The 22,744-nt window shown below is 36.7% G+C and overlaps 1 pseudogene; it reads right to left on the bottom strand.

Moving 5' to 3' along the window:
• Window positions 1-7,603: 7,603 nt before the first annotated feature.
• The window catches only part of LOC123794085 (glyceraldehyde-3-phosphate dehydrogenase-like), a 98,975-nt pseudogene continuing 83,834 nt past the window's right edge, over window positions 7,604-22,744 (bottom strand).

Genomic DNA, 22,744 nt, shown 5'->3' with positions numbered 1-22,744 from the left:
AAAAGTTCCTACTGTGGAGGCTACAAATGATAGTATAAATATCATTTTAATAAGTCTCATGAATTAGTTAATAACAGCCGTATTAAACAAAAGATGACACTAATATTTCCCAAAAATCAACAAATGAATTGGATTATATTAGAATGATTTGGTCAATAATTTACACTAATAACTTACATGACTGGGTTAGTAGTTCTATATATATTAAGTATTATTAAATTATGGAGCTAAATTACTATGTAACTAAAACTGAATATTTCAGTGTCATTTATTTATAAATATATTTATGTTGTTTTTATAGTCTTGAAATATTTTGAATATCATTCTTGTGTATTGTGCAAATATATATGCCACACCTTTTAAATTTGAAACAAATACTGCTTGTAAAAATGACTATAAGATATAGAAAACATGAATGATATTTTAACTATTAAAAAAAATTGAATAGTCAATAGTCAATTGAAAGGTTTTTTTGTTTTTCTTCTTCTTCTTCTTCTTTTTTTCCTACTGGATACTTTAAGAGAATTTTCTTTGTATCTTAACATTTTTTGCAGTTTCACTATATGTTTCTAGGGGTAAAATTTTTCTCAGTCTTGCCTGAAGTTCATTGGGTTCCATGACTGTGTGATTAGGTCTTCAGCTGACAATTGAATTATAGTCAATATTCAAGAAATTGAACAGTCAACTCAATAGTCAATTGAGTAATCATAAAGCCTTAGAACAAGTGGGATTTGGGGGGTAAATGTAACAGAATTAAAATAAGAAAGAGTTCTAAACCTACAGAAACTTTTCTAGATAATAGAAAATGGGGGTGGAGATATTCTCAAATAAACATAAACTTGACACCAAAACCCAAGAAGGTCAGCATGAGAAAGAAAAATTACAGCCTGATCTCAATCTTGGAGATGCACTGGGTGTAAATGGAAAATCATACACACAGTGTTACGAAGCCGAATTCATCAATGTATAAACATCATAACGTATCATGGCCACATTTGTTTTTCTCCCTCAGAAATTCAAGTTTGGTTTAACTTTGGAAAGTTAATAAAAGTAATTCAACATATAAGCAAAATAAAGGAAGATAATCACATCATCTCTCTAGAATTATAAAAAGCATTTGATAAAATCTAGCATTTATTACAAAAACTCATAGAGAAATAGGAATAGAAAATGAATTGCTTAACTTGATAAACTAAAACCCCAAAACTATGATAAACATCAGGGTTAATAATGAAATATTGAAATATTTCTCTCTCTATTTGGATGAAAGACAAAGATGTCTACCTGTCCATCTGCTTCTGGATGGTAGCAACTCTGCAAAATACATTCCTCTTTTCCTGGGTGAATCTATTAGATTTTATCCTACATTCTTACTAATGTCCCTTACTCTGACTCTAGTAGTGGTTTTATAAGTTTCTTAAAGATTTCATTTTGTTTGTTTCTTAAAGATTTTTCAATGCAAAAAACAATGTCTTCTGTGATAAACACAGCTTTAATTCTTCCATTCTGATCTCTATGTTTTTTATCCTCACCTTGTAGCAATATTTAATAGAAGTGACATTAGGCACGCTTGCCTTCTCAATCACAAAGGGGAGATAGTCAGTATTTCACCATTACATACAATGTTAGCTGATTTCATTCGTTTTTAAAGATGTACATTTTTAGATTGTGGAAATTTTTTCAACTCCTACTTTGCTGAAAACATTTTTTATGTATAAAGTTTTAATTTTACCTGATGATTTCTGTCCAATCTTTGTGATGAGCAATTGTTTTTTTCTCCTTAATTTTATTAAGGTGGAAAATTATGCTGATTAAGTTTTTGATGATTAAACAATCTTGATTTCTTAGATTCAATTCCAGTGGTCATCATCTATTTTTCATTCCAAATTTGCTGCATTCTACTTGCCAATATTTTGCCAAGGATTTTTTCAGACTGTATTTCTGAGGAAAATTGGTCTATAAGATTCTTGGCTTGTAATGAGTTAGACTTTAATATCAAATATATTCTGATTCATAAATATTATTGAAAGGTGTCTCTCCCCTTGTAGGCCACATGTTGCAGATTTCACCAACAACATGGAAATGCTCAGCTTGCTGCAAAAAGGAGTGAGACTTGAGGAAACAGAGGGGCATAGTAGAAATGAACAAGCCCAGATTTTATTGTCAGATAATTATAAAAATTATAGTGCCAGCACCTACCAGCTCCCTCATCTTGCTTGATGACCCTGAAACACACACCATGGATTTCCTGCCTGCTAGGACCCTCCTCAGTGTCTGCTTTCTGGGGAACATAATCTGTGACAGGAAATGAGCCCAAGTTTCTTCATGCAGCTTAGAGGTTGTGGAAGAGAAGTCTAGTGGTTTCTGTTGTTTACGTGAAGAAACACAAAGGTTATTGAAGGAACAGGAGTCAGAGACATTTCAAAATCAGTGGGACAAACAATCCGGGAAAGAGATTGAGACTGGCAGAGCTGAACAGTTCTCAGGGGTGGAGCCGAAATTGAGCACCTCTCCAAGAAGGGCCCGCCCTCCCATCTTTGTAGAAACAATTACTTCCACAGAGGCTACCGGCCAAGCAGACAGAGCCAGGTGAGTTCTGGAATACTTCCCCACCACTGATTGATCAGTTATGAAGAGAGACTTTTGCCTCTTATATCCCCCTTCAGAGCCAAGGCAGAGAACCCAGCTCTCAGTTGGGGGGAGGGGCATTTCTTCTAGTTCACACCACCTATTTACCCCTTATTACCAACTTATTACTAGCAGGGATAATCTGTGTTGTAGTAGAGAATAAGGGATAATCTCTGAATAAAGCTCAAGATTGGAAATTTTTAATAGAAAAGACTGAGTTCTAAGTACGAATACTATACCACTGTAATAACCAAGTGTAACTGAAATCTTACGGAATGTGTCAAAGTGGTGTGATGAAGGCTCCCAGCATGTAGTGAAAAGTAGGGGTCCAACAGAGAAATTATTGAGGACAGTTGTTAAAGAAAAAATGTTCATATTTATTTTAAAAAATCACTGGAAAGGGATTTGTCCTTCATTTTCTAAGAATGTTTATTGAAAGTTGGTATTTTTTCTTCCATAAACATTTCACCAGCAAAAGCACCCAGTTGTGGAAATTTGTGTAAGAATTTTTTTTTTTTTTTACTAATTCGGTCTTTTGTTAGATATAAAACTATTAAGGTTATTCAACTTTTCCATTTATTTTTGTATTTTTGTTCATCTGGGATTTTCTAAGAGATTTTTCTATTTCACTTAATTATTGCTATAAGGTACTTGGTACTCTCTTCTTATCCTTTCACATATAGTGATCTACCCAGTTTAATTCTTGATATTGTCATTTCCATTCTTTTTTCTCCTTCACTTTTTTATAGAGTTTCTCAATCTTATTATCTTCTCAAATAACTGCCTTTCAACTTTGTTAGTTTCCTCTATGGCTGCTGTTATGCAACCAATTATTTATATTTCCCTTGCGTCAAAGAACACTTTTATAAGGTTCACATGTAACTGACGACATTTTAATTAGATCGTCACAATCCATGCAAAAATTAAAGATTTACTAAAATAGATGTTGCAAAATTTTAATTGAAATGCTATCTTCTGTAACAGGTGTCAGCAAGCGATAGCCTGGGGACCAAACATGGCTTGCCCCTTGTTGTTAAAATAAACTTCCATGGAAACACAGGCATGTTTATTTTGTTTACATATTGCCATGGGTGCTTTTGCATTACAACAGCAGGCAGAGTTGAAACAAAGACCTAAGGCTTGCAAACCCTAAAATAGTTACTATTGACCTTTCATTTTTTTTCTTTTTTTAAGATTTTATTTGAGAGCAAGAGAGAGAGATCACAAGCAGGGGAAGTGGCAGAAGGAGAGAGAGAAGCAGACTCCCTGCTGAGCAGAGAGCCCACCAGAGGGCTCCATCCCAGGACCCTGGGATCATGACCTGAGCTGAACTCAGACACTTAACCCACTGAACGACCCAGGCGCCCCTACTATTGACCTTTTACAGAAAAAGTTTGCCGACCCCTGTTCTTTTCTGTACAATATATGCCCTAATCATATTAATCAAATATAACTAATGAGAGAGACACCAAGCTTCTCTTGGGTTAGATAGAGTGTCCTTTTTGCGACACAGTTTATTTTCATCATGAAATAAGGTCTAATACCCTATTATACTATACCTAATGATGTACAGGGCAGGGACAATTAATTCACTGTGTTTCTTCACATTTTACTTATATTTGAGCCATAACATTAGGAATCTTTACTGGTGTACAAGGGACCCCAAAGGCACAGAGGCTGGAGGCACTGACGTTTCCTGAGAAGGTAAGTTGAGTCTCTGAGGAGAAGTTGATATTTGATGAACAGGGTTTTAACAGTTGGATAAGCGAGATGAGGTAGCAAAGGCACAGCACGAAGCACGGCAATGGCATGAGTGTGAACGTGCCATAGCGTGGCCTACTGTATGCTTCACCTCGCCTCCCACACTCCCGCGGACCACTGCATACACAATCCTTTATACCCCCCCTTCGTCCAGGCTCATTTGTAGCTTTACTACCCTACCCTCCGTTTAATAACTACAGGGACTTTCCTTTTAGAAAAAAAAATGACTTATTTTATTTTAATCAATTCTGTGATTTAATTTTTTTTTCCTCCTCTTACAAGGGAGAGGTAAAGCTGTTCAGTTATCAAAAAAATTCAAATTCCTTCTCTTGGGTGGACGAGCATCAGTGTGCTTTCGTGCAGCGAATCTCCCATGTCCTGGGAACCACTTCCAGACATCGAAGCACTTCTTGGGTCAAAAGACTCCACTGCCTCCAGGAACTCCAAGTGCTTCTGTCTTCTTCAGAGGACTTCTGGAACAGGTCCTAGGTCTTCTGCTGCTCTGAATCCCTGTAGAGGTAGTCGGTAGCTTCTGTCATTTCTGAAAAATTGATCTCAGAAAGCCCATATTCACTTAGAACTTTAATCTCTTGAATCAAGGGCCAAAGGTAGCATCGACCTTGCCTCTCCCAACAAGGTAGGGGATGCTCCCGGAGCTCGACTCTCCACGACCGCGTGGCCGCTCCTCAGCCTGGGTCAGCTCTCCTGGCTTCCAGAGCAGCTCAGTGAAGACCAGCAGGTCAGCCAGGGTAAGAGGAGGCCCACGTTGGTGGCGGAGATGGACAGCACAGCCGTGGCGTGCCTCTCATGCAGCTGGGACTGCCCGCACAGATCTGTCAGGCTCCCCGTGGCTGCTTTGTTGTGACGATTTTGTTCTCTTTGGTTCAGTTTCAGAAACTGACATTTTAAATTGTGCATTGTCCCAGCACATTGAATATAAGGAATTATAATTTAAACTATTTCTTTAAAGCATTGAATGTTCAAGCAAACAAACAAACAAACATTACTTAAGCATCACTTAAGGAGCCAAATCATAAGCTGGTTATTTTAAATACGATTTATGGCAGTATTTGAGTTCTCATTTTTGTTCAGGAAAGAAATGGGCATCATACGTGGCTACAGGGTTTGATTGCAAAGATTAATTAATGCTTGTTCTCTGTGGTGATTCATACTTTTCACAGCAGTCCTTTTCAAATTGTGATTCTAGCAAAAATTGTTATCTAATAATAAGGGCATTAATTGGCATGCTGTTCAATGAATGAATTAATGAGTAACATTATGTAGATAAATACTTCTCATACTTTTTCATCTGTTTTTGATCATATAGACTGCTAGTTTGTTCATTAAAGTCGCTGAGAAGTCCTCGAGATTATTGATCTGATTCAACTCAACAGTTGCTGAGCTCATATGATCATGGAAATCTTTTTAACTTTCCAAAGTCCTTTTTGACTTCAAAAAACAAAATTAGGAAACACAGCGTTACCAATTTTTATTATCTATATTCCACAGAGTGTGTGGCTTTTAAGAAAATCTTCTATTTTCTCTTACCTATTATTTTTCCTGTTTCCACAATTCTTAAACCTTGACGTTCTTTTTTTTTTTTTTAAAGATTTTATTTATTTATTTGAGAGAGAGAGAGACAGCATGAGCAGGGGGGCAGAGAGTGGGAGAAGCAGACTCCCTGCTGATCAGGGAGCCCAATGTGGGGCTCGAACTCAGGACCCTGGGATCATTACTTGAGCCGAAGGCAGACACTTAACCAACTGAGCCACCCAGGTGCCCCAAAATTATTTCTTTTCATGTACTTTTATTCTGTAAAACACCTTCTTGTTACATATTTATCAAAAGTACCTATAATTTTTGAAATTACATAGAATAAGATATAGTTGCTTTCAATTTTTCTGTTCAACCGATTTTAATGCATTATTTCATTGTTCTCTAGCCAGTTGCAGATACATAAATAATTATATTTGGATGAGACATCTGGCAGTTTATTGGCTTGACTCTAGTTTTTCATTTTTTTGGTTTTTGGGTTTTTTTGTAAATAATCTTATTTAGGCAAAAGATATGTGGTAACATTATGTTAAAATGAAGAAACCTAGAAATATCTGACCATAATATTTGACCAATAATGCTTAGGTAAGTAATAAACTAGTCCATATTTATAGATTTTTCTCAATTTAAAAATAATGGATTCTTTTCTGTTTAGCCTTGTGTAGTACTCTTGAAGCAAGCCGGACAGATCAAAATGATCCTCTCTTGGTATTTTTTAACCTGGGAAATTTTAATTTCAATCCATGAACTCAATGAAATATCTCCGAGAGCTCCCTGCTTCTCTGTCATAATTCTCTAATGGACAATGGAGGCTTGAAACTGAAGGAAAGTGGAAGGTCTGGGACCATCTCCAAATTCCTGCCACCTCCTTTACCTGGATCTTTTCTCAGAGCTTGGCCTTCTCTCTCAAGAGCTATTTTACTTTCAGAACCAGTTTCATTTTCTCTTAGTCCATTACTTTCTCCCCTCCCAGAGGCTTACCTACACTATTCTCCGATGAGTTCCAAAGACTAGCGTTTGCTTCATAGAACTTATTCACTTACTCCCCAGGTCTTTTCTGCTCCCCTTAACTCCTTCCTATATCCCTGCTATGTCTTTTCTTTCTAATTTTCTAAATTTCTACTTTCCTGAAATCTGAGTGGCAAGTTCCACTTATGAAGTGGCACAGAAATACAAACTTGTACTCATCCCTGGGTCACTTCTGTTCAGGGATAGTGGAATGTTCTGACTTCAGAAACAAGCTGCCTTTTTAGAGGCCAGATGTGATTCAGTCCTGTAATTCTTTACTTTTGTGTCTATTAGAGTTCACTTATGGTAGCAATGTGTACTGCTCCTTTCCTCCTCCTCCTCCTCCTGTTGCTGCTGCTGCTGCTTCTACTTCTTCTTCTTCTTCTTCTTCTTCTTCTTCTTCTTCTTCTTCTTCTTCTTCCTCTTCCTCTTCTTCCTGTCCTCCTCCTCTTCCTCCTCCTTCTTTTATTTTCTTTTTTTTTGGCTGGGTACAGTGTACTTTATTGATGGTACATGACCAGGTAGGGCTCCCCAAGCCCTTCCCCTTCTTCAAGAAACTGTGTAGAAGTCGGGAGATTCTCAGCATGTTGGGGGATGATGAGTTGGGGCAAGAATTCTCCAGCATCTAAAGGTCTCTCTTTTCCTCTTGCTCTCACTGTGGCTGGTAGTCCAAGGGTTCTTTCTCCTCGGAGGCCATGTGGACCATAAGGTCCACCACCCAGTTGCTGTAGCCAAATTCATGGTCATACCAGGAAATGAGCTAGACAAAGTGGTCATTGAGGGCAATGCAGCCCCAGCATCAAAAATGGAAGAGTGGGCGTCACTGTTGAAATCACGTGAGACAACCTGGTCCTCAGTGTAGCCCAGGATGCCCTTGAGGTGGCCTTCTGATGCCTGCTTCACCACTTTCTTGATGTCATCATATCTGGCAGGTCAGATCCAAGACTGGCAGGTGGCAGTCAGATCCAAGACTGACACGTTGGGGGCAGGGACAATGGGCCACTGAAGCCCATGGCAGTGAGCTTCCCATTCAGCTCAGGGATGAACTTGCCTATAGCCTTGGCAGTGCCTGTAGAAGCAGGGATGATGTTCTGGGCAGCCCCTGGGCCATCATGCCATAGTTTCCCAGAGGAGCTGTCCACAGTCTTCTGGGTGGCAGTGATGGCATGGAATATGGTCATGAGTTCCTCCACAATGCTGAAATTGTCATGGATGACCTTGGCCAGAGAGGCCAAGCAGTTGGTGGTGCAGGAGGCATTGCTGACCATCTTGAGGGAGTTGTCATACTTTTCATGGTTCACACCCACCACAAACATGGAGGCATCAGCAGAAGGGGCAGAGATGATGACCCTCTTGGGCCCACCCTTCAAGTGAGCCCCAGCCTTCTCCATAGTGGTGAAGACACCAGTGGACTCCAAAACGTACTGAGCACCAGCACCACCCCATTTGATATTGAGAGGATCTCTCTCCTGGAAGGTGTAGATGGGTTTTCCATTGATGGCCAGTTTCCCATTTTCAGCCTTGACTATGACCTTATTACATAGGTATAGACATTTGTCAAGTCTCACCAAATTATTTAATATGCTAATATACTTTTAATATGCTAATTTCATTGTACATCAGTGTAAGTCAATTTTAAACTCAAAGGAAAAAAACTTGTAAATAAATATTAAACCCTAGTTAATGGTATTGATGGTGAAGTTATTTAAGAAAATGTGTACTGATACCTGAAACATTTGAAATTCATTTAAAAATAAGATGATTTGATGTATGAATAAAGGAATAATTAATGGATAGATAAGTGATAAAGCAAAAATAAAATAATAATGAAGATAGTTTTTAGGCGGTGGATATATGCTGTATATGGATGTTAACTATAAAATTTTTTTAACTTTTATTAATGTTATACATTTTTATAATAAAATGTTGGAAAAAGTACAACCTGGTTTGAACAATATATCATATTTTTACCATATTTATAATGAAATGAGACTTACAGTTAAGTTTAAAATTCTTAGGAAAAGAATACAAGATAAATCATCTATAATAATGAGAGATTTTCTAAGCAATCCTTAAAAGTGGAAATCATAGAAGAAAATATTGATAAATTTAATTTTTAAAATGCTTGGGGTACCTGGGTGGCTCAGTCAGTTGAGCAGTCAACTCTTTTTCAGCTCATGTCATGATCTCAGAATCCTGGGATTGAGACTTGTGATGGGCTCCCCACTCAGCAGGGAGTCTGCTTGAGGATTTTCTCTCTCCCTCTCCCTCTGCTCCTCCCCCCACTTGTGTGTACACTCTTTCTCTCTCTTAAATAAATAAATATTTTAAAAAATAAATAATACTTTGCTGAGAAAGTATCAATAAAGAAAGTAAAGCCTCAAGCTACAAAGAAGAAAATATTTAACTAATATAAAGGTATTCAGAATTTGTAAGTAAATCAAATATCAATATGAAGAAAATACCCCCAAAAGAAAAATAGATAAAATATGATCAATTATTTAACAGAAGAGGGACTAAAGACTAAATCTATGAAAATATATTCAACCTCATTATAATGTAGATTAAAATAATAAAGAAAAACACTTTGTATGGGAGGGAAGGCAGTCTGAAGATTACAAACTTTTGTAAAGCGAATGAGCAAATGTGTTCTTACACACGGCTGGCGGCAAAGTAAATCTATGCAAGCACTACGGAAAACAATTCGGTATCATCTTGTGACCTGTGCTTATTCCTTCAACCTGTAGTTCACTTCTAGGAATATAGAGGCACTCTTGAATATAGGAACCAGTAAATATATTTTAAGCAGCATTTTTATAATAGCAAAGGGGCGCCTGGGTGGCACAGCGGTTAAGCGTCTGCCTTCGGCTCAGGGCGTGATCCCGTAGTCCTGGGATCGAGCCCCACATCAGGCTCCTCCGCTAGGAGCATGCTTCTTCCTCTCCCACTCCCCCTGCTTGTGTTCCCTCTCTCACTGGCTGTCTCTGTCTCTGTCAAATAAATAAATAAAATCTTTAAAAAAAAATTCATAATAGCAAAAACTGGGAGCATCTCAAATATCCAGTGATGGGAAAATAGACATGCCAAATGTGGTTTATTCTAACAATAAAATATTTTTAAATGGTAAAAAAAAAATAGAGTTTTATGTAACAACTTGAATGAACTAGGAAATGGGCAGTTCAATTTAAAAAAGAAGTTGCAAAATACATACTCTCTTGTAACATTTTAATAAAGCTCAATTACAAGAACTAAGCAACGTATTTATGTATAAGTGGAGACATTTTAAAAGTTAAGAGAAAGACACAGAGGTGGTGGTAAGGGAGAAGCACATGGGAGTAACTTCAGCTGTTACTAGATTTTTACTTCTTAATTGAGTTTATTTTGCCGATGACTTTATCATTATGCTTTATAATATGCCCAGATATCACATTTATTATTTTGTATGAATCAGATATTACACAAATATGGCACAAACACTCCAGTGCTTATCTGAGTTTCTCTTTTTCTTAAATGGGGATGTTGATTATTTTAGATCTTAACTAATTCAGGGGAATACTGATTTCAACAGGGGGTAGATATGTCATTAAATCTGTTATCCAGAAATTCAGGTTTTGGAATCAAGCACATTTGGGTTTGAATATTTAAATTTCGACTTCCTAACTGTGGGACCAGAGCAAATTCCTTAAGATATTTGATCCTCACTTTTCTGATTTTGCCATTCCGATTGGCACCTACTAAATAAGTAAATAAATATTCTAGGGATCAGTACGTAAGCAGTGTAATTGCCACCTTGAATGACCACTAGATCGGGACTTTCTACGACTAGTACAAACTAGAAGAGTGAGTTAAATTGAATGACTTTGAAAGACTCAATTCGTCATCTTTTCTAGGTATGCAAAATATAAAAGCAAAGCATTCTGACAACAATTTTAATTTTTTAACACAGGTAGCAACATATCCTCAACTGTTACTCAGGTCAGTGTGTATCATCCTGAACCTGAAGTTTGGTGCTTCTTGACATTTCCTTTCTTGTTTGTATTATTGACCTAACTTCTTGCAACAACTAAAGCATATACAAGAGCTAGGAGAAAAAGAAAATTAAGTGCTGTAATAAATCTGTGTTTGGCCACTAATTTTTAAAAAAACAGTCTTAAATCTTATAAATTAAATGCAATAGACAGCATTTACTATCCAGATAAATATTTAAACAATTATCATCAAATACTGTGGCAATCGGAATTTTCCACTTGCTATTTACTTTATTATTTGTATTTTATACCAACAATATACTTAATTGTAAGATTGTTTTTTATGGACCTTTATACTTGAAAATATTTAATATCCTATATTATGGCAATTGCATTATGTAATTAAAAAATAGATTTACTTTTTGTTCCTACTTCCTTTTTTAAACAAATTTATTAAAGTATAAGGTGTAACCTGCATATTATAAAATTCACCCATTTTAAGTGGAAAAATCAATAAATTTTGAGTAAATTTTAAGACTTATGCTACCGTCATTACAATACAGTTCTAAAATCTTTTTATCAACCCAAAGTATCCCTCGTGACCTTTTGCTATCAATGCCCATTCCCATCCTCAGTACTGACAACCACTAATCTACTTTTCTTTGTAGATTTACTTCTTTTTGGACATTTCCAATAAATGGAAGCATATAATCTGAAGTCTGTTGTGCTTGGGTTCTTTCCCTTAGCATAATGCCTTGAGGTTCATCCTTGTAGTAGCAACTTCCCGGAGTTTCTTTCTTCCTCTTTATTGTTGAAGAGTATATCATTGTTTGAATACTTCGTATTTTATTTTTTAGATTCCAGGTGATAGGTGTTTGGACTGTCTCCAGTTTGGCAGGATTATGGATAGTGCTACTACAAACACTTGCCTACAAGTTTTTGTTGGGATAGAAGTTCCATCCTTTAGGGATACCCAGGAGTAGAATTGCTGGGTCATGTGTTAAATTGAGATTAACTATATAAGAAACAGCCAAATGGTTTTCTAACATAACTGTTCCATTTTGCATTCCTACCATCAACGTAATGAATATCCACAGAATCTGATTGACCTTCCTTTCATCTAAGTGATTCTCCTCCATCACTTCAATCTTGTGAATAACAAAAAACAATAACATTCCTCCATTATCCCATTATTTTGTGTTACATTTGGAAACTATGAGACTTTACTTTTTACTTCAAATACAAATTTGAGGGGGCTACGCTTCTTTTATGTAAATGGTAACCCCCGAGAATGTGCATTCCATGAAGACAGGTCGCGTGTCTGTGGGATCATTGTTGCACTCTTTAGGCCAAAGTCTGGCACATGAGGCCCTCAAGAGAGTTATTGAACATATGTGAGAAAAACTCTTTTATTTAAGTGTATGATTCCTCTCTTCGTATCACTTCAGTATTACAGTTTACACGCAGGGTATATTTCCTGTGCACTCCTCAGTTAAATGCATACGTTTATGTAGTGAGAGATGAACTTAGCTATGGGTCACCAAAGTTCACAGTTTACATCCTTTGACAAAACATGTAAAATAGCATAGGTTGTTTCTTCCCTATCAATGGTCATTCTGATTATCATCTTCCAGGAAAGTGTTGGGAAACTGTGTTTTATTCCTTACTTATAATAATATGCTTTTGAACGTATCCTTTTTTATTTAATAGTACATTTTCCCTATTTTACTGGACCATTATATCACATCACCTGGTTACAGTCAGTTCTAAATATATCCCTCCACGTTTGTGTATCACTAGGTATCTAAAAATTTCCTTGGCTACAGCAATCACTTTATTTAGCAGGAGAAAATAAAAGGACGCATCATTCTAACCTTTACTTCAATAGAAGTTTTTATGTACTAAACTTAAAAAAAAACTAATTCAGGTATTAATAAACAGAAATTTCTATCTGCACTGACTAACGATTAATTAATAGCATATGAATATTGCGAGGTTACAGAGTTAGATTTCTGCGTCTTAGTGATTGTTTTTACTGTGCCTACACTACTCCTCAATATTATGGCAGCTTTACTGGAGGCAAATTCAGAGACTTTTTCATGCCTCAGTGCTCCGTAAGTATTAGCATAGGTTATAAAATGGCCCTTTGAAACTTTGAAGCATTACATTTTAAAATTCATCATGTTGTATAATATATTGAGAGGAATAAAATTATCCATGAAGGGGAAATGTTAAATTAGGGAACAATATCACAAATTACCCATAAATTTGGATATGCTTTACTCAAGGTAAAATATATCTCTTGCTTTTGTCCACATTCCACAATATCCAAGACAGGATTAAGAGTGGTGGATCTGTTCTCACCACATTCTGATTTTACCTGAATGCAAGTATATTCTGATGTCTTTTGTTATATAACAGTGGTTATAATTTAGGACGAAGTAAACATATTTTAAACCACACCAAAATATCAATAAAGTTTTAAAGCAGAACCTTTTCTTAATTGGCTAAATAAATTGTAGGCAAATGGAAATTCTACTTGTACTTATGGTAAACATAGAGTGTGCCATATATACTATGCACATAAACATATGCAATACGTCTGAATCAGGGACACCTGGGTGGCTCAGTCAGTTAAGTGTCTGCCTTTGGCTCAGGTCATGATCCCGGGGTCCTGGGATGGAGTCTGGCATGGGCTCTTTCTTTGGTAGAGAGTTTGTTTCTCCCTCTGCCTCCTGCTCCCCCTACTTTTGTGCTCTCTCACTCTCTGATAAATAAAAAAATAAAATCTTCAAAAAAAATAAATAATAAGTCTGAATCATACTGTGAACCCATTAATAAATTAATCATTAAGTCTTGTTTTGTACTTATTAGAAACCAAGTATATTGGTGGGGGTGGGGGCTGACGAGTATCTACTTCTTTGAGGAGGAGCCATTTTATTTGAGGGAGAAAGGAAGCAATAGAGAAAAGGACCCACTTCAACGTCCATATCCACGGTCCTGTCCCAGAGGATGATTATTCATCCCTATTGTGTTTAACTTAGGTGTGAAAAATAAAGTTTTAATGAAATATGAGCAGAAGTGATATGTGACACTTCTTGTCAGAAATTTTAAGAAACAAAATCTGGGGGCACCTGGGTGGCACAGTCGTTAAGCGTCTGCCTTCAGCTCAAGGCGTGATCCCAGAGACCTGGGATCGAGCCCCACATCAGCTTCCTCCGCTATGAGCCTGCTTCTTCCTCTCCCACTCCCCCTGCTTGTGTTCCCTCTCTCGCTGGCTGTCTCTCTCTCTGTCAAATAAATAAATAGAATCTATAAAAAAAAAAAGGAAACAAAATCTGATTTGCTATTATTCCTTTGTCTTCTGCTTAGAAAACCGTGTATTCTGCAGCCCATCATCCTGGACAATGTGTATCAGACACACAGTGTGGGAAAGGGACATACTTTTGGTTTTGAAGACCACTGAGATTTTATTTTTTTAATTTTTTAAAAAATTTATTTGAGAGAAAGAACGCAAGCAGGGGGAGGGGCAGAGGGAGAGGGAGAGAGAATCTTAAGCAGACTCCACACTGAGTGCGGAGCCCACGCAGGGCTTGATCTCCTGACCCTGAGATTATGACCTGAGCTGAAATCAGGAGTCTGATACTTAACTGACTGAGTCACCCAGGTGCCCCAATGAGAAGAATTCTTAATACAGAATAACCGGGAACATCATAACAAATGAGATCAATGTAAAATACATAAATAATCATTATGAGTTCTTTATAATATTTTATATCTTTTTATAAACTGTCAAAAGAAACATGCTTATGGTAATAGATTTAAGGCACACAGATAGGCCTATGTTTCACCCTAAGGTAAATGTGATTATTTCTGTTCTTTATCCCCAGTTTACTCAGAAGCAAAACACAATGACTTAGAATTCATCGTTTCAAATAGATGTTATATTTATACAACTATGTGCAAATACACAGGGTATTTATTTACCCAACATTATATCATGTTCTTTATATTGACTTGCAAATTTTCCCTATTTCTGTGTTTTAAGGGATGTATGTCATTCTCCACATGAGGTATCCATAGTCACATGTCTTAGCATTGAGACAAGTGGCTTATGTACTTTATTTTCTATAAAATGTGGGTTGGAATTTGTATTTCTCTGGGCAATCACGTATACATAGATTCACATTTAAATATATAGGAATAGAGTCAGACTTTCCAGTAAAATTGCACATATTTTACAATTTCCAAAGATTGGAATGTCATCATATATTTATTAAAATGATAGAATAGTTTTCTTATAGGGGATCGTGGGCGGCTCGATTGGTTGATTGTCTGACCCTTGGTTTCAGCTCAGGTCATGATCTTGGGGTTGTGGGGTCAAGCCCCATGTTGGGCTCTACGTTCAGCTTGGAGTCCCTTTGTCACTTTCCCTCTGCTCCTACTCTGCTTTCCCTCTCTCACTTTCTTTAAAATAAACAAATAAAATCTTTTAAAAAAATAATAGCTTTCTTATCATCCTTGGGTGACATTTTCTTCTTAAATTGTAATTTGATTCTTTCTATAAAATTATGAGTGAGACCTAAAGAGAATCGGAAACATGTCCTCTTTCCTACCATTGTTTAGCAAAAGTATACACAACTGTTGAAATTTGAAATAAGTTGCATTTAAGAGAAGAATAAAGGGCGGAGTGGAAAGCAGAAGGTAATTTTTACACTGACTACAAATTATACCCATTTACAGAGAACATTTCAGTTGAAACCACCATGTAGAGAAAAATTCACCGCAATGCAAAGAAAAGTAGAAAGGTCTGGATTAAAGACAACTTCTGTTCATTTGTCTTAGAGAAAGTACGAGTGCTGAACGAATGGGCTGAGTTATTGAGAGCACTGATTAGGAAGCTCGAGGTAAATCCAGAAACTGGATTACAGAGTGGCTCAGTGTGGGAGATAGAGGAAGGCCTTCAAAGAACAAACAGGAACTGTGAAAATAAAGATGAAATTCTAAAATTACATGAATCAAACACTTGAAGAACAGGAACTACCAAGCAACGTTAGAACTGTACAGCTGGCTTACAACTGGACTGTACAAATGCCCACAGCTAATGAACAATGAAACCTTTTATAAGTCAATCTTGAAGCCACTCCAGAAAAGAAACCTCACAACTGAAAAGAGGAGGCCTTATTAATTAGAAGATGAATACTCATGGGACGCCTGGGTGGCTCAGTCAGTTATTCACCTGCCTTCAGTTCAGGCCATGATCCTGGGGTCCTGGGATCAAGTCCTGCATAGGGTTCCCCGCGCAGTGGGAAGCCTGCTTCTCCCTCTCCCACTCACCCTGCTGGTGCTTTCTCTCTCTGTGTCAAATAAATAAAGAAAATCTTAAAAAAAAAAAAAAAAAGATGAATACTCATGAATATTTACTTAATTCCTATTAAGTTTGTTTTGAAGCAAAATCATTTTTTCATTTTATCAGTAAAATGATTATTGCAGGGATAGAAACATATTTATTCCTGTCTCTGAAGGATGCCATTATTCATTTGTAAAAGCTCAAAAATCATGTCCATAGGGGAGATAACAACTGATCTGCATATTTATTTTCCTCTCAGCAAACACTGAGATTCATTCTGTGGAATCGTCTAGAATTACTCTAAATGATAACAATTCTGGTTTAGAAATTTCAAATCACAGCCGCAAATTTATGTAAATTAGTTGGTAGACTACCTACCTGCCACGTAAGTATTACATAGACACTTAATGAGTGGTATTTTTTACAGCTATTTAAATTCCCAAACAGTTTAGAATCATGCACAGGTGTAAATAAGAAAGAATACTGGAAAAGGAAGAGTAAGTAATCCTTTATGGGGTGTTCCTTTCAAAACTTTGCTTTCGCTACTTCTGAAATAAATCCACTAGTTCAAAACACGGCCCCATCAAGCATGCTGAGTGTCAGTGTTTGGCTGTGAAGTAGTATGGCTCGAGGATACTCGAGGATAACACTGCAGATGCAGGCATCAGCCTGACATGGCCCAGATACCACCACAGCATCATACAAATTTGGTGGTTCCTAAAAAAATGAATATAATGGAGGATGGCAGTGTAGAAGATACTGAAGTTGAAGATAATAATGATCGAGCAGGCTTCAAACACAGGTGGGAAGCTCAAAGCCTCTGCTGCATCAAAGAAATCAAAGGAGTATCTCAGATGGAGAAACTTCTAGAATCTAGTTAGTTCATTTTATAGCAATGGAAAAGATATGTGATCTACTTCATATTCTCACTGTCACATTCTCAATTCCCTTCTGCCTATGCTGCTTGATAGAATTTGCACACAAGGCCTGTGGGTCTGCACTGAGGTGCTCAAATTTACCCTTTTTGGCCAGTGGTGTGGCTTTTGTAGAACCATTGGCTTGTCATGAAAAATACACTGCCTCTAAGTCCAATACAAGTTCTGAGATTGAAGTGAATCCAAAGATAGATTGGATTCCAAATGTGCTCTGTAATCAGAATAAACAAAGCTTCTAAAAGAATTATTGTCTCATCTACTTAAAATATGAGAGGAGTGTCTCAAATTTGCCAAATATGCCCTATACGTTTTTCTCTGCTGTGCTTTTTCATTCCTTTCTTTGGGTAGTCCTTTTCCAAAATAACCATTATTAGATGCCCATTTATCCTTCAATGTTGTGCTTATCTTGATTTCACCAATTACTTGCTCTTTTTCAAATTTTGTACTCTTTTTCCCCTAATTCTAATATTGCTTCATTCTATCAAGTGTCATTTTGATTAATTGTTTTGGATTCTGTGTATATCAATCAACTCTGAAATTTTTAATGGAAATGCTACCTCATAACTTTTACATTTTTTCCCCACATAATCCTTTAATGCTAGACAATCATGTAGGGACTGAGTAGCTATTCAGTAAACATCTCTCTGGGTGGTGGTGGGGGAGGATGCAACAACCTTACTCCTCATAACAAATGTTTCTGATTAATTTAGCGTACCTTTTCTTTTAGGGAGTTAGTTCTGTAATGCTGTGCCAGGCTTGAATACTGCTCTGGCTACCTTGAAATCTGAACCGTGGCCTTTGTGGCATGATATAAGCCATCTTCTCAGAGTCCAGCCTGACCTTAACTAACACCTAAACCAGCTGTCTACACGGCTTGTACCTGGTCTGTCTTTGATCGACCTCCAGCTACTTACATGTCATGCCTTACAATATTTCCTTTCTACACCTGTCATCCTCTCTGGCTGTGCCAAGAATTTGCAGCATGATTTTTCAACCAGTTTCCAAAATGTGTGATAAGTTATGACCTGAGATATTAATCCACTTTTCTTTTGATTAAATTGCCTCAGCTCATTTAATGTTCTCCATAGTTCACAATTTCTAATTGTGAACAGAATTTCCGATCATTTCTCTTTGTTCCTAAAAGATCTGGTATCGTGATGGCTTTGTGTGATGCAACTTGTCAACTTAAATTAAGTGAGATCAGCGATCATATGGTGTTCAGCAACGAGAATGCTTCATTTAACATTCTTATATATTATATTTTCCAAATCATTAATCTGATCTAAAATTAGGTCCCCGATTCTTCCCACCTGCCTTATACAGCTTTCAGTATCCAATCACGCTCTGCGAAATACACATAGCAGTTGCTCCGTTAGGGTTTATTGAAGTGACTGGATTGACAGATTCATCTTTTTGTAGAACTATACAGAGTAATGATAAAGAGTTCATGCTCTGCATACAAACTATGTGGTTTGACCACTTACTAGCTCTTTCTTTAACTGTTTTTATTTGAGTATAGTTGACACACAGTGTTACATTAGTTTCTGGTGTACAACACACAGTCTAGTGACTCAACATCACCATGTTATGCTGTGCTCACCACACGTGTAGCTACCATCCGTCACCATACAACGCTACTACGATATCATCGACTATATCCCCTATGCTGGACCTTTCATCCCCGTGACTTGTGCATTTCATAACTGGAAGCCTGTATCTCCCACTCCCCTCCACCTAGTTTGCTCATCCTCGCAGCCTCCACTTCCCTCTGGTAACCATCAGGTTGTTCTCTGTATTTATAAGTCTGCTTCTGCCTCTTGTTTGCTTGTTTATTCATTTGTTTTGTTTTTTTAGATTCTACAGATGAATGAAATAATATAGTATTTGTCTTTCCCAGTTTGACCTATTTAAACTCTGTATTTGCATTTATCACCTGCCACAAGGAGTTGTTACATGTATTAGAATGAATTTTTATTCACATCTACTGGGGAGGGAGGAGGTCAAAGTTATATGTAGAGAGACTAGTTAGAGCAGATTGCTATAATCTAGACTGTGAGTATTGATTATTTGTGTGAAAGTTAAGGGTAGATGTGAGAAGCAGGTGAATACCGGATGTAATTTGAAGGTAGAGCCAAAAGGATTTTCTGAGGGGGCAGATGAGGGGATGTGATAAAAACATAAGGATGAGGATGATACCAAGATTTTGGTCTGAGCATTTGGAGGGCAGAGATTTCATTTACTGGGGTAAAGAAGACTGTGACAGTTTAGGTAAAAGAGGAAATAGGGATGTGCTGGTGAATAATAGGAGTGTGGTGTTAATATGTTAAGTTTGAGATATATTTTGGCCAATAATCTAGCTACCTAACAGTATGGTAACATCTCTAGGACCACAAAAACTTCAGTAAATCCTGAAGAATGGAATTGCTAAATTCATACTTTCTGTGGTTTAGTGTTTACATATGAGCTTCGGAGAGATGTTCTAAGAAGAATGATGTATAAAATCAAATCCAGACTTCCAATGAAGTCTAGAAATACTAACTTTTTGCCTCTTCTTTGACTATGACCTTAATGTTAAGTAATTTAGTAATTGTGGGAAACATCACATGGCCTTACCCAATCTTCATGAAACATTTTTCTTTAATTCCAGATACTTGCAGTTCTTACCAAATTAATCTCATGTTTATTACAACCAGTGTATAATTTTCAGGATTTCCATTTCCACTTATATCCATGTTCATGAGGGATATGGGCCTGTAGTTCTCTTTTTTAGTGGAATTTTGTCTGGTTTAGGTATCAGGATAATCCTGGCCTCATAGAATGAATTTGGAAGTTTCCCTTTTTTTTTTTTTGGAAGAGCTTGAGAAGAATAGGTATTCAGTCTTCTGTAAATGTTTGGTAGAATTTGCCTATGAAGGCATCTGGCCCTGGACTTATTTTTTTTGCAGGGGGCGGATGAGGGCGGGGAGAGTTTGTTGGTTACTGTTTCAATTTCTTTGCTGCTTATCAGTCTGCTCAAGTTTTCTGTTACTTCCTGTTTCAGTTTTGGTAGTTTATATGTTTCTAGGAATTTATCCATTTCTTCCAGGTTGTTCAATTTGTTGACATATAATTTTTCATAATATTCTCTTATAATTGTTTGTATTTCTGTGGTGTTAGTTGTTTTTGCTCCTCTTTCATTTGTGATGTTATTTTTTGGGTCCTTTTTTCTTTTTGATCAGTCTGGCTAAAAAATTTTATTTTATTTTATTTTTTTACAAAGAATCAGCTCCTGTTTTCATTGATGTTGTGTTTGTTTGTTTCTTTTAAGTTTCTGTATCATTTGTTTCTGCTCTAATCTTTAGTATTTTCTTCCTTTTGCTGACATTAGGCTTTGTTTGTTCTTTTTCTAGCTGCTTTAGCTGTAAGATTATGTTGTTCATTTGAGATTTTTCTTGCCTGTATTGCTATGTACTGCCCTCGTAGGATGACTTTTGTTGCATCTGAAAGGTTTTGGACCATTGTGTTTTCATTTTCATTTGTTCCCATGTAATTTTTTATTTCTTCTTGGATTTTCTGTTTCATTGTTTTGGTAGCATGTTGTTTAGTCTCTATGTCCGTGGATTAGCCTTTATGTATTCATGGTCTTTCCAATTTTTTTTCTTATAATTGACTTCTGGTTTCATAGCATTGTGGTCAGAAAAGGTGCATGGTATGATTTCAGTCTTTTTGTACTTGTTGAGGCCTGATTTGTGACCTAATATGTGATCTATTTTGAAGAATGTCCCATTTGCACTTGAAAAGAAGGTGTAAGGATGCCTGGGTGGCTCCGTTGTTTAAGCATCTGCCTTCACTCAGGTCATGATCCCAGGGTCCTGGAATTGAGCCCCCACATCAGGTTCCTTGCTCAGTGGGGAGCCTGCTTCTCCCCTTGACTGCAGCTCTGCCTGCTTGTGCTCTCTCTGTCTCTCTGACAAATAAATAATTTTTTTTTAAGAAAGAAAAGAAGGTGTATTCTGCTGTTTAGGATGGGATGTTCTGAATATACCTGTTAAATCCATCTGGTCTAGTGTGTCATTCAAAGCCATGCTTCCTCGTTGATTTTCTGTTTACATGATCTGTCCATTGCTGCAAGTGGGCTGTTAGAGTCTCCTACTAGTATTGTATTATTTTCAATTAGTTCTTATTAATTGTTTTATATATTTGGGTTCTCCCATTTTGGGTGCCTAAATATTTAGAATTGTTATATCCTCTTGTTGGATCGTTCCCTTTACTATGAGATAGTGTCCTTTTTTGTCTTTTGTTACAATCTTAACAATCTAAATGTTACTCCATCCCCTCACTTTCAATCTGTAGAGTCTTTAGATCTAAAAGGAGTCACCTTGCAGCATACAAATGGGTCTTGCTTTGTTGTTGTTGTTGTTCTTTAATCCATTCTGACACCCCATGTCTTTTCACTGGAGCTTTTAGTCCATTTACATTCAAAGTAATTATTGATGGATACATATTTAGTGCCATTTTATTACTTGTTTTTTCTTTGTTTCTGGAGATTTCTCTGATCCTTTCTTGGCTTTGTCACTTTTGGACTCAAAGAGTTCCCTGTAATACTTCTTGCAGGGCTCGTTTAGTGGTCATGAACTCCTTTAGTTTTTGTTTGTGTACTAAACTCTTTATGTCTCCTATTCTGAATGATAGCCTGGCTGGATAGGGTATCCCTGGCTAGAGAAGAGTAACACTTTGAATATATCGTGCCACTCTTTTCTGGCTTGCTTTTGGCCCTACTTTAATATCTTATCACGTTAATACCTATTTCCACTTTTTAATAAGCAGTTGATCCCTTTAAGTCATCTTTTTTTCCCTCTCATATATGTTGTGTTTAATTCTTAAAAAGGGAAAACAAAAACTTGTGTTGCTTCCTGGTCACGTTAATTCTATATAGCCAATAAACTGTGTGTTTAATTTTAAATTAATTTAAAATAAGCAGAGCATAACCCATTTTCCGTGGATTAAAAACATGAGTAATAAAAACAATAAAAGGGCAAATTTCTTTGTATTGGAAGAAAATTTTTGGCAAAAGTTTTACTCCTTGTAATGCATTTTTAAAAAGTGATTTATCTTGTGAGGAAGTAAAGTTCATGTAATAAAGATAGAAGGATGTACTGTACAGTGGCTAGCTGAACATAATAATAATAATAAAAAAGAAGCGATGGGAAGATCCTATCTTTATGGAGGCTTCATAGACCCTAAATCTAAGTGGTAGAGAAAAACTTACGAAAGAGAAAGTGCTAATGAAGTCATAATTTCAGCAATGAGAAAGCATCGGTATCAAGCGTATAATGACAATTCCCATCAAAATATTTGTTTTGCATTACCTCTGACTCAGTTTAGGAGCTCATTCTCCTAGAAATCAACAAGCGTATGTACAATTCTGCAGCCAACCACAGACACCACAGGCAAAATAATGCAGAGATGTTGGAGCCAATCCACTGAAGAGCAATTTAAATGATTAAAGAGACAGATGTGTACTCATGTAGAAGGCGTAAAAAAAAAAAAGTCTGGCCTAG

This window comes from Ursus americanus, chromosome 35, assembly GCF_024610735.1.
Source record: "Ursus americanus isolate L20-20 chromosome 35, mUrsAme1.1.p, whole genome shotgun sequence".
In the NCBI taxonomy this organism is placed as follows: Eukaryota; Metazoa; Chordata; class Mammalia; order Carnivora; family Ursidae; genus Ursus; species Ursus americanus.
This window is presented reverse-complemented; position numbering and strand designations above follow the sequence as displayed.